At 41.4% G+C, this 13,649-nt stretch overlaps 1 pseudogene; it reads left to right on the top strand.

Moving 5' to 3' along the window:
• The first annotated feature begins 3,284 nt into the window (after positions 1-3,284).
• The window catches only part of LOC129694881 (protein transport protein Sec23A-like), a 36,121-nt pseudogene continuing 25,756 nt past the window's right edge, over positions 3,285-13,649 (top strand).

The raw sequence follows: 13,649 nt of genomic DNA, 5'->3' as shown, positions 1-13,649 counted from the left end.
TGCGGCACTTTTCTAGCGCACGCCGGGGGCTCCAACAACCTCTATGAGGTTCAAGTGACAAATAAATTGTATTGTGTATTGTGTATATTTAAATTAATCTGGCAAGTTGGTCAAATAACATGGGCACCTTCTTGCTTTTTTTGCGACATGGATTTTTTAAATGTGAATGTCTCATATCAACACATTTGTGGGTCAACAGTATTTTGTATCAACCCCCACAATTTCAAATAATTCTCAATTGAACTTCTTAAACAGGAAAACAATTTTTATTTACATCATTTTGTGTGGCTGTCAAGGTAGCTGTGTAGACTGTAATTATGAGACTGCCGGGCAGTATCACTGTGAATGGTGGTGGCTGTGTGTTTTAATGCAAGTGTGAAAAGGAGAGTAAATTTAAAGAGACAATGTGAGAACCATCAGGGTTTCATCCAGGAACCAATTTAAAGGCAAGTTTCCATCAATTACAGTATTTTAATTGAAAATCTTACTCTTAATATTCTTCCTAATTAGGCTTTTTGTGTTCCCTCTTGAACCTTGTGTCTCCCAGAGCCTCTGGGGAGGTTCTGGAGATACAATAACCCAATTTTGAGGCAAATAACCATCTTTAAAACTGCCTTTAATTCTACATTCTCCGAGGATGCTGGATGCCGCGACAATCTCTTGCAACATGTACAGAAAGGCAGTCAGCTGCAAAAAGATCAAAGAGAGGAAAGAGTATGGAAGGGAAAGGCTTTTCAGAATCATAATCAGATTTTATTTTCCAAGTATGTGTTGCAATATACGAGGAATTTCATTGGCCAGGTCAGTCATACAATTAAAAGCAACAGCACTCAAAAACACATTTTAATACGGACATTCACCAAAGTGACTCCTACACATTCCTCACTGTGATGGAAGGCGAAATAAAGTTCAAGTCCCTTCCTTTTGTTCTTCCTCGGTCGGGGGCCTCAAGCCCCCCGTTCAAACTCCGTTCAATGGTGAACTCCTCTTGGTCTCCAGGCCTATAGTGCTGCACAAATCACTGCACCACATGCATCTATTTATTCATTTTTCACATGGTTCATATGCAGCTGGATATTAACTTGCTGACATGGAAAGAGATGCAGTGAGCATTCAATAGTTCAGACTTCTGTGCGAATTAAGGGACTGCTTGATGGGCTGAGGGTAATCGAGATTGGCTGATTGTCATTCTTTTGCAAGAACTGATGGAAGTTCTTATGGAAAAGCTGATGAATTGACTACGGGATGAGCTGGTGGGCTCGAGGATTGCTGGATGAGTGTTTTAGAAATATAGAAAATAGGTGCAGGAGGAGGCCATTTGGCACTTCGACCCAACACCGCCATTCATTGTGATCATGGCTGATCAGCCCCAATCGATAACCCATGCCTGCCTTCTCCCCATACCCCTTGATTCCACTAGCCCCTAGAGGTCTATCTAACTCTCTCTTAAATCCACCCAGTGATTTGGCCTCCACTGCCCTCTGTGGCAGGGAATTCCACAAATTCACAACTCTCTGGGTGAAAAAGTTTTTTCTCACCTCAGTCTTAAATGGCCTCCCCTTTGTTCTAAGACTGTGGCCCCTGGTTCTGGACTCGCCCAACATTGGGAACATTTTTCCTGTATCTAGCTTGTTCAGTCCTTTTATTCATTTAGATGTTTCTATAAGATCCCCTTGCATCTAACAAGAGGGTTTTATTGTCATGTAGAACAATTTTCCTGCATCTAGCTTGTCCCAGATAGAACAATTAAATTCTTACTTTCAGCAGCACAACAGAATCTGTAAACATAGTACACTGTAAACAATATGATAAGATCCCCCCTCATCCTTCTAAACTCCAGTGAATACAAGCCTAGTCTTTTAAATCTTTCCTCATGACAGTTCTGTTAGGTTATTTGATGGTTAGGACAGGTTTAGAGGGGTATGGGCCAAATGCAGGCATGTATCGCCATTTGCATTAGTTTTATGCAGTTAACAAATCACAATTTCACACAATGTACATAAGACGGCAGTTATTTGACAAATACTCTGCAGTTCGGTGCAGGAGATCTTGTCGATGAGTATTCTGGACCCACTGTTGACATCTGAAATTACAGGAGATATCATTTAGGATTAACTAACAAGAAGAAAGATGATCATAACTACATGCCTGAACAATGGATGATATATCACTTAAATGCAATTGTTTTCAGTTGTGTGGAGATCTGTATGTTGAAGATGTATTTTGCCTCTAATATGTCAATTTACCTTAAATGTAGAAGAGCTTATTAAAATCTTCTTACAAAGACCATTAAGTATTTTCTTTCTATCCTCTTTTGGACCCAAGGCATAGCAGAGCTGCCAACTCTCACGAAGAGGTAAGGGAGGGAGAGAGGGAAGGGAAGACGATCGAGAGAAGAGAGAGAGCGAGATCGAGAGAAGAGAGGGAGAGAGAGAGATCGAGAGAAAGAGGGGAGAGAGAGATCGAAGAGAGGGGAGACAGAAGGAGAGGGAGAGGGGGAGAGGGAGATGGGGAGAGGGAGATGGGGAGAGAGGGAGAGAGAGATGGAGAGAGATATGGAGAGGGAGAGGGGGAGGAATGAAGAGAGGATTTAGAAATATGGAGAGGGAGAGGGGGAGAGGGAGAAGGGAGGAGAGGGAGTGGAACGATAGCACATTATAACGCGCAGCCGTCCCATTCCGACCAAAGATTATAGAGCAGAGCTCCTGTCGTATCTTTGATTGCGGCCGCCGCCGCCGAACCCCCCGACCCACCATTGCACCCAAAGATGATAGAGCAGAGTTGTATAATATTTGAATGGGCGGGCTTGTGATCACGGCGGGCTTGTGATCTTTGCTTGTGATGTCTCGGCAATTCGAGGGATATAATAGGTAACAGCCGCCGCATTCTCGGACACGAATCTGAGCTCGAAAAATCCCGTGGCCACTGGGCCTAATGTGTCCGCGGGCCATATTTTGGAAAGAAATCCCTTACAAGAACAAAACCTAAAATGTACAGAAGTGTTAAAACTGTCTTTATTATTATGGTAAGTAAAGATCTATTAAACATAAGTCTAATAACTTTATAATGTACCGACAAACCCATTTCCCAATGGCTGTTGATGGGAGAACAGAAAATAACATTTTCACGACAGAATATCGACTGAAAATTATAATAATATATTCTTACCTTTCTTTTTTATTGGGGAACCTAAAGAATGACAGCTCTGGTCGTTTAGATTTACGATTAGAACAGTTGATAGCGGAGCAGTGAGATGTAGATTTAGCTGAGGACGCCATTACAGCCCAATAAATGCTTAACAATATGGCGTCGACGGTCACACACGTCATACTACGCGTTTTTCGAGGAGTGGTCTATCTTGTCCCTCTACGATCTTTGGTCACCAGCTTCCCCCCACTGCGCAGGCGCGGAGAGGCGACGTCCATTGGTCACCAGCTTCCCCCACTGCGCAGGCGCGGGTGGCCACAAATCATCCCAGGGAGCACTGCCTTCAGTAGATGATATTAGAGGAGGTTTATGTGAATTTCTGTCTCACTTGGAAGAGCTGCTGGGGTCTCTGGTTACAGGTGAGGAAGGAGGTGTAGATCTGCAGTTGCAGGGGAAAGTACCTCGGGAGGGGCAGTTTGAGGGGGAAAAGATGTGCGGACCATTAGTTTGCAGGAGGAGTGGTTTCTACGGAAAGCAGAAAGAGTCGTGGGCGGGAAGATGTGACTAAGTGGGACCCTTCTTGAAACTGTGAGTCAAGGGAAAGTCTAGGTGGTGGTAATGTAGGAGATTGATGTCATAGATGCAGAACCTGGTGCAGTGATATGTAAAGACCAGGGGACTTGTTCAATCTAGGGGGAGGAGCTGCAGGACAGAGGTGACAGGGATGGAGGATTCATTCACAACAGTAGCGTGTAAACTACATTTACTAAAAGCAGACATCTTGGATGCCCTCGAGTGGAAAACCGCATCTTGGATGCAAATGTGACAGAGAGAGTGAGAGTGGTCGATGGTGTCCATGCATGAGGCAGGGTGGGAAGAGGTGTTGTCAAGATAGCTGGGATTCAGTGGGGTTTTAGTCGATGTCAGTTGAAAGTCTGTCCTCTCTGATGGAGAAGGAGAGATTGAGAAAGGGAAAAGATAGTTCCGTGCATTTGAGGACAAGGTGCAAGTTAGTGGGAAAGTGGTTGAAATCAGCAAGTTTTGTGCAGGAGGCAGCCCCGATGCAGTCGTTGATGTCGTGGAGAAGGGGCTGTGGGGTGGTGCCAGTGCACGTTTGAAACAAGGACTGTTTGACATAACCAACAAAAAGGCAAGCATAGCTGGGGCCCATGCGACTGCCTGCCCATGGGTACACCTTTGATTTGTAGAAAATGAGAGGAGGAGAAGTTCTGCAAGGCAGACGAGTGTTAATAGAGGGGAACAGAGTGGACTGCTGCTCAAGGAAGAACTAGAGAGTTCTGTGACCTTCCAGATAAAGATGAGAACTGTCAAAATTAAAGTTGTCAAAGTGTTGAAGATCATGTGAGGTGTGTCAGATGTAGGTCGGAAGGAAGATAGGATGGAGTCAAGGTATTTGGAGATACGTTCGGTGGGGCAGGCAGAATTCAATCACTCTGCCATTGTAGTCCTGCTTGTGGATTTGTGAAAGAGACAGAAATGGGCAATATGGGGTTGGGGAACTGGGTTTGAGGCTGTGAAGGGGAGAAAATTGCCAGAGGTGATGAGATCAGTGATGGTCTTGAAGTTGGTAGCCTGCTGCTTGTCTGTGGGTCATGGACAAGGTGTTTCCTTGTCAAGTGTTCACCATTGGACAGTATTGAAAGCAAACAGCGCTAACGGAATTAAGGCGTGCCATAACGAGACCTGGATGTCATGGTACACCAATCATTGAAAGTAGGCATGCAGGTGCAGCAGGCAGTGAATAAAGCGAATGGTATGTTAGCATTCATAGCAAAAGGATTTGAGTATGAGCAGGGAGGTTCTACTGCAGTTGTACTGGGTCTTGGTGAGACCACACCTGCAGTATTGTGTACAGTTTTGGTCTCCTAATCTGAGGAAAGACATTCTTGCCATAGTAACCTGTACAGAGAAGGTTCACCAGAATTATTCCTGGGATGGCAGGACTTTCATATGAAGAAAGACTGGATAGACTCGGCTTGTACACGCTAGAATTTAGAAGATTGAGGGGGATGTTATAGAAACTTACAAAATTCATAAGGGGTTGGAGAGGCCAGATGCTGGAAGATTATTCCCGATGTTGGGGAAGTCCAGAACAAGAGGTCACAGTTTAAGGATAAGAGGAAAGTCTTTTAGGACCGAGATGAGAAAATCATTGTTTACACAGATAGTGGTGAATCTGTGGAATTCTCTGCCACAGAAGGTAGTTAAGGCCAGTTCATTGGCTGGATTTAAGAGGGAGTTAGATGTATTTTCTATGTTTCTATGTTACTATAAGGTCCGCTGATTCTTCAGAAGATGTACAGCAGTCTGATATTTGAAGTGATTCTATTTGAGATGACAAGACTTATAAAAGAGCTTTGTTTGCAACATTTTGTTACAGACATGTGCACTCATTGGATTGAACTATTACTCTTTGCTCAGTTTATCCATTTAACCTGATCCCGTTATACAGGTTGAACACCGATTTTCCGCAACCTCGGTTCCAGACTCTGGAGGGGGAGGAGGAGGGTTATTCAGTTGTTTATTCAACATTTAGTGTGGGTTCTAATATAATTGAAGAGCAGACTGAGGGAAATCTGAATGAAATCGTGTAGCTTGCATAGTTGGCATCCTTCAACCAATTTGAGATGATAATATTTTGTTCCATGCAGTACCTGTGACACATCTTATTCATTTATTTGATGTTTTAGTCAAGCAGATTGCAACAGAGAATGGAAGAATATCATTTCATACATATGGGTTTTGATTTGAAGGTGTGACACAAATTTGACTGTATTTATGTTAAATAAAATAGCTGATGTTTCAACTATGTTAAAATAATAATTAATGGAAGGTTTTGTTACAAAATCCACTGAATGCAGAACACTGGATTATTTTTAAACGGGGTTTATTATTGATTTAATTACTCTTATAATGCAATTTGTGCAACAATCCAACATCGGAGGTAATGTACCAAAACGTATCTGGCTCATTTACATGGTAACTGTCGAAGGATTATTTTGACGATTGCCATTATACAACTCTAAAGGAGACGTGGAGGAATACAAAAACCCTCTGAGCACCAATGAAACTCTGCATTCGAAACAGTGTGCTGGTACACCTCATCAGACAACCACCTCAGCATCTGAAGACATCAACTCACAATGGAGTGAAAATAGAGATTTCTTTAAAAGAAAGCAACCAGTGACTAGCCAGTTTAGACACGACCTTGGTGTGTGGGGGAAAAAAACAAAACGTGCCCCAGAAGGCAGTGGAGGCCAATTCACTCGATGTTTTCAAGAGGGGGTTAGATTTACTCTTGAGACTAAAGGAATCAAGGGATATGGGGGAAAAAAAGCAGGAACGGGGTACTGATTTTAGATGATCAACCATGATCATATTGAATGGCGGTGCTGGCACGAAGGGCCGAATGGCCTACTGCTGCACCTATTTGTCTAAATCAATTTTTTAAACAGTCTAATGCTTTTTTACCAAATTAGAATATATGGTTTTGAATTGTTTTCTTTAATGCAATTTGAAATAAAACCAGAAAATGCCAGAAGAAATTAAGGGATCAGACTGCATTTGTGGCAAGAGAAAGGGAATTGACATTTCTGATTGAAGACACCCTGGAAGAACAAAGGGTTCATTCCATATTCCTCATTCTACAAATGCTACCTGACCCTCTTGAGTGTTTCTATTTGTTTCTATTACATGCTGCCCATCACAAGTTTCATCTGCGTTTTGTATATAGACATGCGCACCAGTGCAATAATGAATGAAATGAAAGATAAAGTTACCTCATTTAGAAATTAAAACCAAACATAATTATTAATGTATATACATGTAGTGGAGGAATAGAGTTCTTGTTTTACTAAAGTAACTAAGAGATTTACACCTATTTTTAAACAGTCAGGTGGACTATCGAGCAAAGCTCTGGGCGTGCAATTTTTGTTTCCAAAGGAACCAGGTAAGTTCTAATTAAATTGTGTATATTTCAATATGCAAACTATTAAAAGGAAATTAGTTGGCTGGAAAAAAGTAAGGGGAAATAACGTTTTTGTGCATTTTATTTTAATGTTCTATATCTGCATACATGCAAAGTGGTGCACATTTCAGGAGTGGCACTAGTTTAAAAAAAAAAGTTATTCTATGTTAAAAGATATTAGACTATGTTTTAATCAATGCCAAACAGAAAGAGCGCTGTTTACAAATAAAGAGGAACTGGTGTTCTTTGCCTCCTTTGTGAAGAAGAATCCCTCTATTTGCCATGTTTGCGAACTTTGCTTGTATACCAAGGACAGAATTAGAACAATCAGCATTATTCATGCTAAAATGACACAACATATTGCTGTACTTTACAGAGGTTTATTTTCAACAGTAACAAATTATCGAGCATTTATTACTTGCATAACCAGCATGTAGTGTATTCATGCTTACCCTACCGAATGTCTAGCTTTTTCTTTTATCACAATTTTCCAAACTTAAATCTGTGCCCTCTAACTCCAGATTCTGTTTATCTATCCTATTAATGACCCTTATAATGTTATAAACTTCTCTAAGGTTGCCCTTCAGCATCCTATATTCCAATCTTTTCTTATAACTACAGCCCTCCATTCGTTGCAATAATCTTGGTGAATCTCATCTGCACTCTCATGATATTGTATCTTTCCAGCAGTATGGCTAACAAGTGTGGTTGAACCAATATTTCATCCAACTGCAACATGACATAATTCATTTACTCACTGCGTCTACCTATGAAGTCAAGCCTGACAAATATATTTATCACCACACTGTTTGGCTCTGTAACCATTTTCTTGGAGCTGTAGATTTACACTACAAAGCTTCTCTGCACATAACCACTAATTAGGTTCCCGGTCTAACAGAAATTGATTTGCCAAAGTTCATAACCTCACACTTACTGGCATTAAATTCCATCTATTACCTGTCTGCCCAGGTGATAAATGTACAGATGAATCCTTAGACAAACCTCTTTGAGATCCATCACTACTCAAATGTTGTTTTGAAAACTTACTAATCGTACCACCTACATTCTCCTTCAAGTCACACACACACACACACACACACAACACACACACACACAACACACACACACACACACACACACACACACACACACACACACACACACACACACACACACACACACACACACAATTTAACTGAAAAAAAAAGTGTGGCATGCTTTGTACAGAAAAGTATATGGTTGTGCTACTTTTTCTCATTCCATTGAGAAAGGTATATTTTCCACTGGTGCATGAAAGTAATCAGTCTATTGTTGGAAAATATTAAGAATAGAAATGCCGAGATATACGTGGATTTTTTTTTTGCTCAATTCCATTAATCCTCCTTAAAGTTTTGATTGCATTTGCTTCTAAGATTTTGCATACTAAACTCTGTGATTAAATAATGCACTTCCTAGTTGTGGCCACTGGATGGTAGCATTGATCACATCAAATAACATTTAAAAAAAATGATGTTGCAATCTCAGGCAAACGCTATGGAGTCTTTCCTTTTCTAGTGGGATTAAGAAACTGACTGCAGATAGTCATGGTGAGGTTAAGTATATGCTAAGAGACATTTGATTAGCCATGTCATAAAATCTCTGCACAGGCTCAGTGTAATGGAACAGAGCTTGTTTTTAATCTTACATATGAACATCTTGAACATCATGTAACATACTGTGATTTAAGTAATCAGTGTTAGCGCAAAAATACTATATATTTTTCTTGTCTCATCCTCCACCTGTGCTGTAAATGACATAATGTAAATCAGCAGAGTCATTTCAAGAAACAATCTGCCGGAGGATCCCAGTGGGATGAGCAGCATCGATGGAGCTGACTGTCTCTCTGTCTCCACAGATGCTGCTCATCCTACTGAGTTCCTCCAGCAGATTGTTTTTTTTCCTCGATTCCAGCATCCTCAGTGTCCTATGTGTCGATTGAATGATTTACTGGTTTTATCGGTTTATTTCATGAGTAACTTAAAAATTACTTAAAATTTTAACTTGTGAAATGACTGCCAATGACTGAGCACCTATGAAAGTAATTCAAAATGAGCAGCTTTCTCCGCTGCCAACAAATTAAAATTAATTTCAGAAATAGTCATCTCATTATTTTCATCTTTGTGCATGGTCTATATTAGACAGGCTGGTTTGGGGAAGGTTTATTTGTAAGCCCCTTTGGAAAATTGTGGATTCTTCATTACACTTGACAAAACTACACTTGAATGTCCTCAAACTCTCACACTGCTACGGCTAATGATATCTTGGTTGTTAGGCAAACGTTTTATTCCCCTATCTTGTACTCCAGTCATTGTACACCAGACATGAATCTAATGACACAGAAGACATCTTTCAATGCAGTTATCAAGAAAGGTCAGACAAAACCCATAGGCACAGGAAGACTCGCATGAAAAGAGCTCCTTTGAAAAATCTGTGCCAGGTCAATTGAAATGTTAAAAAATGCTGGAGATACTCGGTGGGCCAGACTGATCTGTGGGAGCCAAACAACAGTTAATGTTTCAGGTTGATGACATTTATCACCAGGTCAGTTTACTTTTTTGGTGGGGTGGGCAGATAAGTTCATAGTATATGCCAAGATGTTTTGTTGGAACAGGATGTCAAATTGAGCATTTTGTTTTGTGGCCTGCCCCATTGGAAGCTGAGTTCAGAATGTTCAGATTACTTTATTTATGGGACACTTGGAGATGCTAGAGTCATGTATCCTTTCTCCACTCTTGTGATTCCAGAAATGGAAGAACTGTTGATGAGCCCATTCCTCTGTGCATTTGTTAATGTCTGTTTAATTCCATGCATTGACAATCCAGTAGTAAAGAAAACAAGATAGTAGGTAGAAGCAAGGAACTGCGGATGCTGCTTTACAAAAAGAGACACAAAATGCTGGTGTACCTTTGCGGCTCTGGTAACATCTCTAGAGACCATGGATAGGTGACATTTTGGGTCGGGATCCTTTTCACCTTGCCAGCTGGTGTATCATTTGTAAGTCAAAGCTTGTGACAATTGAGCGAAACTGCTTAATTTTCATTTTGTTGAGCCTGATGGAAACTGAATAATTCCACAATCAACCAAACATATTCAAACCTCAGTTCTCATTTAGTTAAGCAGATGTTATATATAATGTAGTGTTTGCATAAGTTATTCTCATCACTCGGTTTGATTACTGGCTCCTATTAGTATCTATTCTTCAATGTCAAGAGTGTTATATTGTCATATGACCCAGATGGAACAATTACATTCTTTCTTGCAGCAGCACAATAGGATATGCAAAACATATTGTTTAAGAAGGAACTGCAGATGCTTGAAAATTGAAGGTAGACAATGCTGGGAAAACTCAGCGGGTGTGGCAGCATCTATGGAGCGAAGGAAATAGGCAACGTTACGGGTCAAAACGTTGAAGGGTTTTGACCCGTAACGTTTCCTATTTCCCTCGCTCCATAGATGCTGTCCCACCCGCTGAGTTTATCCAGCATTTTTGTCTACCATGCAAAACATAGTTGTTCAAAAAGGAACTGCAGATGCTGGAAAATCAAAGGTAGACAAAGGTGCTGGAGAAACTCAGCGGGTGCGGCAGCATCTATGGAGCGAAGGAAATGGGCAACGTTTCGGGCCGAAATCCTTCCTCAGACATGGTACTCAAAACATAGTACTCTGTTTAATAAATGAGAAAAAAAAGTTCAGTGTGTGTACCTGTAACAGTTGTTTACTGAATATTTAAACATTTACACTGATGGATATTTGTAGTGAAATAACTTCACAGCCTGCCTCCATCTTTCCACATCTAGAGGTTATATCGTGATGGCAGACTCGTTCAACACTTCCCTCTTCAAGCAAACATTCCAAAGGGTTTTCAGTAAAGGTCTGCAAGGAGATTTCAGAATGGCATTTGGTGCCAGTTTAGAGATTAAGGTAAGCAAATATCTTAATACAGGTCTAGCACTTTAAATAGTACTGGCTTGACCATCTATTACCTGAGTAGACATTATCACCAAGTTTATAGTTTCACAAACCATTTAATATTGTTTCCCTGTAGTTGAAATTTGTGTTTTTAATGATTGTTTTATTGCGTACTTCCATTCCCTATCTACTACTCCCTGCATCATGAGGGGTAATGTTGCAAAATGAATGCTTCTCTCTATTTACCGTGGAGAAGGTCATGGATACCAGGGAGTTCAGGGGAGGAAACACCGATGTCAACATTATGAAGGAGGTGTGGGAGGACTTAAAATGTATAAAGGGGACTAGGTCGACAAGAAGAAGCGGCAAACGGTGAGAGGGGAGAAAGCACTGTCGGCCAGAGGCTACAGTGTGAGCCGCAGCAACAGCTGAGTCAACCCGATGGTGCGGCAGCTGGTGAAGAAGGGCTCACTTGTGCATCTTGTGGAAAAGTTGCTTTGTACTGCCACCCTCGTTCTCACTCGCCTCCCCAAGGTCGCACTGACAATGGCAGAAACAGGAAGAGCAGCGAGTCCGGGCGCTTCTTTTATATCTGTGAAGTGGACGGGAATTCCTCGCCATCCTCACATTGCAATAACACAGGTCATTCAGGAAACGAGAATGGGGTCTATTGTGAACTGTTTACGTAAATGCAAGTTATGTAACTCCCCTACAATGTAAGTCACTGACAGCCTGCACTTAGGTACCCGTGACAATAAAGTACCGTTGAACCATTGATTTGCAGAAAGTTAAATGAGAGATGGAAAGGTGGAGATTGACTTGAAGTGATAACAGGAGAACAAAAAGCTGCAGTTTCTGGAATCTGATTGGAGTGGAAGGGGAAGAATGGAACTAATTGAGGGGTAGCAAGTGGTAGCAGCAGAGCAAGTGAGGAGCTAACTGCACGGAAGAGGGTGGAAGGGAGAAGATGTGAGAGAGGACCAGGGTAGATTGGAGGAAACAGAGTGGGTGCAGGCTACCTAAAACTGAAGAATTCAGTGGTCATGCTGGTGTGAACTATCCAGGGGTGGGAAATGAGGTACTGTTCAAGTCAAGTCAAGTTTATTTGTCACATACACATACAAGATGTGCAGTGAAATGAAAGTGGCAATGCCTGCGGATTGTGGAAAAACTACAGAACAGAATAGACCAGAATCGGTATTTATATATTAGGAAAAAAAACAACAATTTTAAAAGGACACAACACAACAGTAAATTAGTACAGTAAATTAGTTCCTGGTGAGATAAGAGTTTACAGTCCTGATGGCCTGTAGGAAGAAACTCCGTCTCATCCTCTCTGTTTTCGCAGCATGACAGTGGAGGCGTTTGCCTGACTGTCGCAGCTGGAACAGTCTGTTGCTGGGGTGGTAGGGGTCCCCCATAATGTTGCTGGCTCTGGATCTGCACCTTCTGATGTATAGGTCCTGCAGGGGGGCGAGTGTAGTTCCCATCGTGCATTTGGCTGAACGCACTACTCTGCAGAGCCTTCCTGTCAAGTGTTAGTAGACAGAAGGTGGTAGTGAGGGGTTGATGCTTGGAGGCTTGTGACCAGTGGTGTGATGCAGGGTTCAATGCTGGCTCCAATATTGTTTGCCACATATATTAACGATGAGAATGTAGGTTAGTTTGCAGATGTCCCCAAAACTGGTGGTGTAGTGGACACGAAGGTTATCTAAGATCATGATGGGAAAGTGATCAAAGGAATGGTAAATGGAATTTCACTTGGACAAGTGAGATGTTCAGCATTTTGGAAAGTTAAACCAAGGCAGGGCCTGTTCATAATGATGCCCACAAAGACTTAATATCTGTGAGCAATATCTCAATAGTTCACAATCTGTTATAAATGGTTATACTTTTTTAACTGAGTTGGATGATCAGCCATGATCATATTGAATGGCGGTGCAGGCTCGAAGGGCCGAATGGCCTACTCCTGCAACTATTTTCTATGTTTGTACTCGTACAGTTTGTGATGTGATCTTGTCAGCATGATTGTTTTTTTTTTTTTCTTCATCATGTTTAGATGTCCATTGGTTAATGTTTTTAAATTTTAAAAGCACCAGGTGGGAGTGACAACTGATAGTGGAAAATTCAAAAAGTTGAAAAATTGTTTCTACTTGTCTGCTGAATTTGTTCAAATCTATTTGAACATCTGATGACAGAGTCAGGCTTGGAAAGATAAGTTACCATGAAATATAGTCTGCCGGCAGACTGTATGTGGCTACTTAGCCGTGGTGGTGATTTGCCTCAGTGGAGGAGGTAAATCACATATTGGAATAAGAATAACATGATACCTGAAGGCAGAAAAAAAGAACTGCAGGCTGGTTTACAAAAAAAGATAGAGTGCTGGAGTAACTCGGAGTCGAACAGCATCTCTGGAGAGCATGGGTAGATGACATTTAGGGTCATGACCACTCTTCAGATTGTTTGTTGGGATTAGGGTTGTTAGAGATGTGGTTCCTCCAGTTTGCATGTGGCCACTCAGCGTGAAGGAACAACACCTTGTTGTAGCTAACAACCCAACGGTATG

This window comes from Leucoraja erinacea, unplaced genomic scaffold, assembly GCF_028641065.1.
Source record: "Leucoraja erinacea ecotype New England unplaced genomic scaffold, Leri_hhj_1 Leri_845S, whole genome shotgun sequence".
In the NCBI taxonomy this organism is placed as follows: Eukaryota; Metazoa; Chordata; class Chondrichthyes; order Rajiformes; family Rajidae; genus Leucoraja; species Leucoraja erinaceus.
This window is presented reverse-complemented; position numbering and strand designations above follow the sequence as displayed.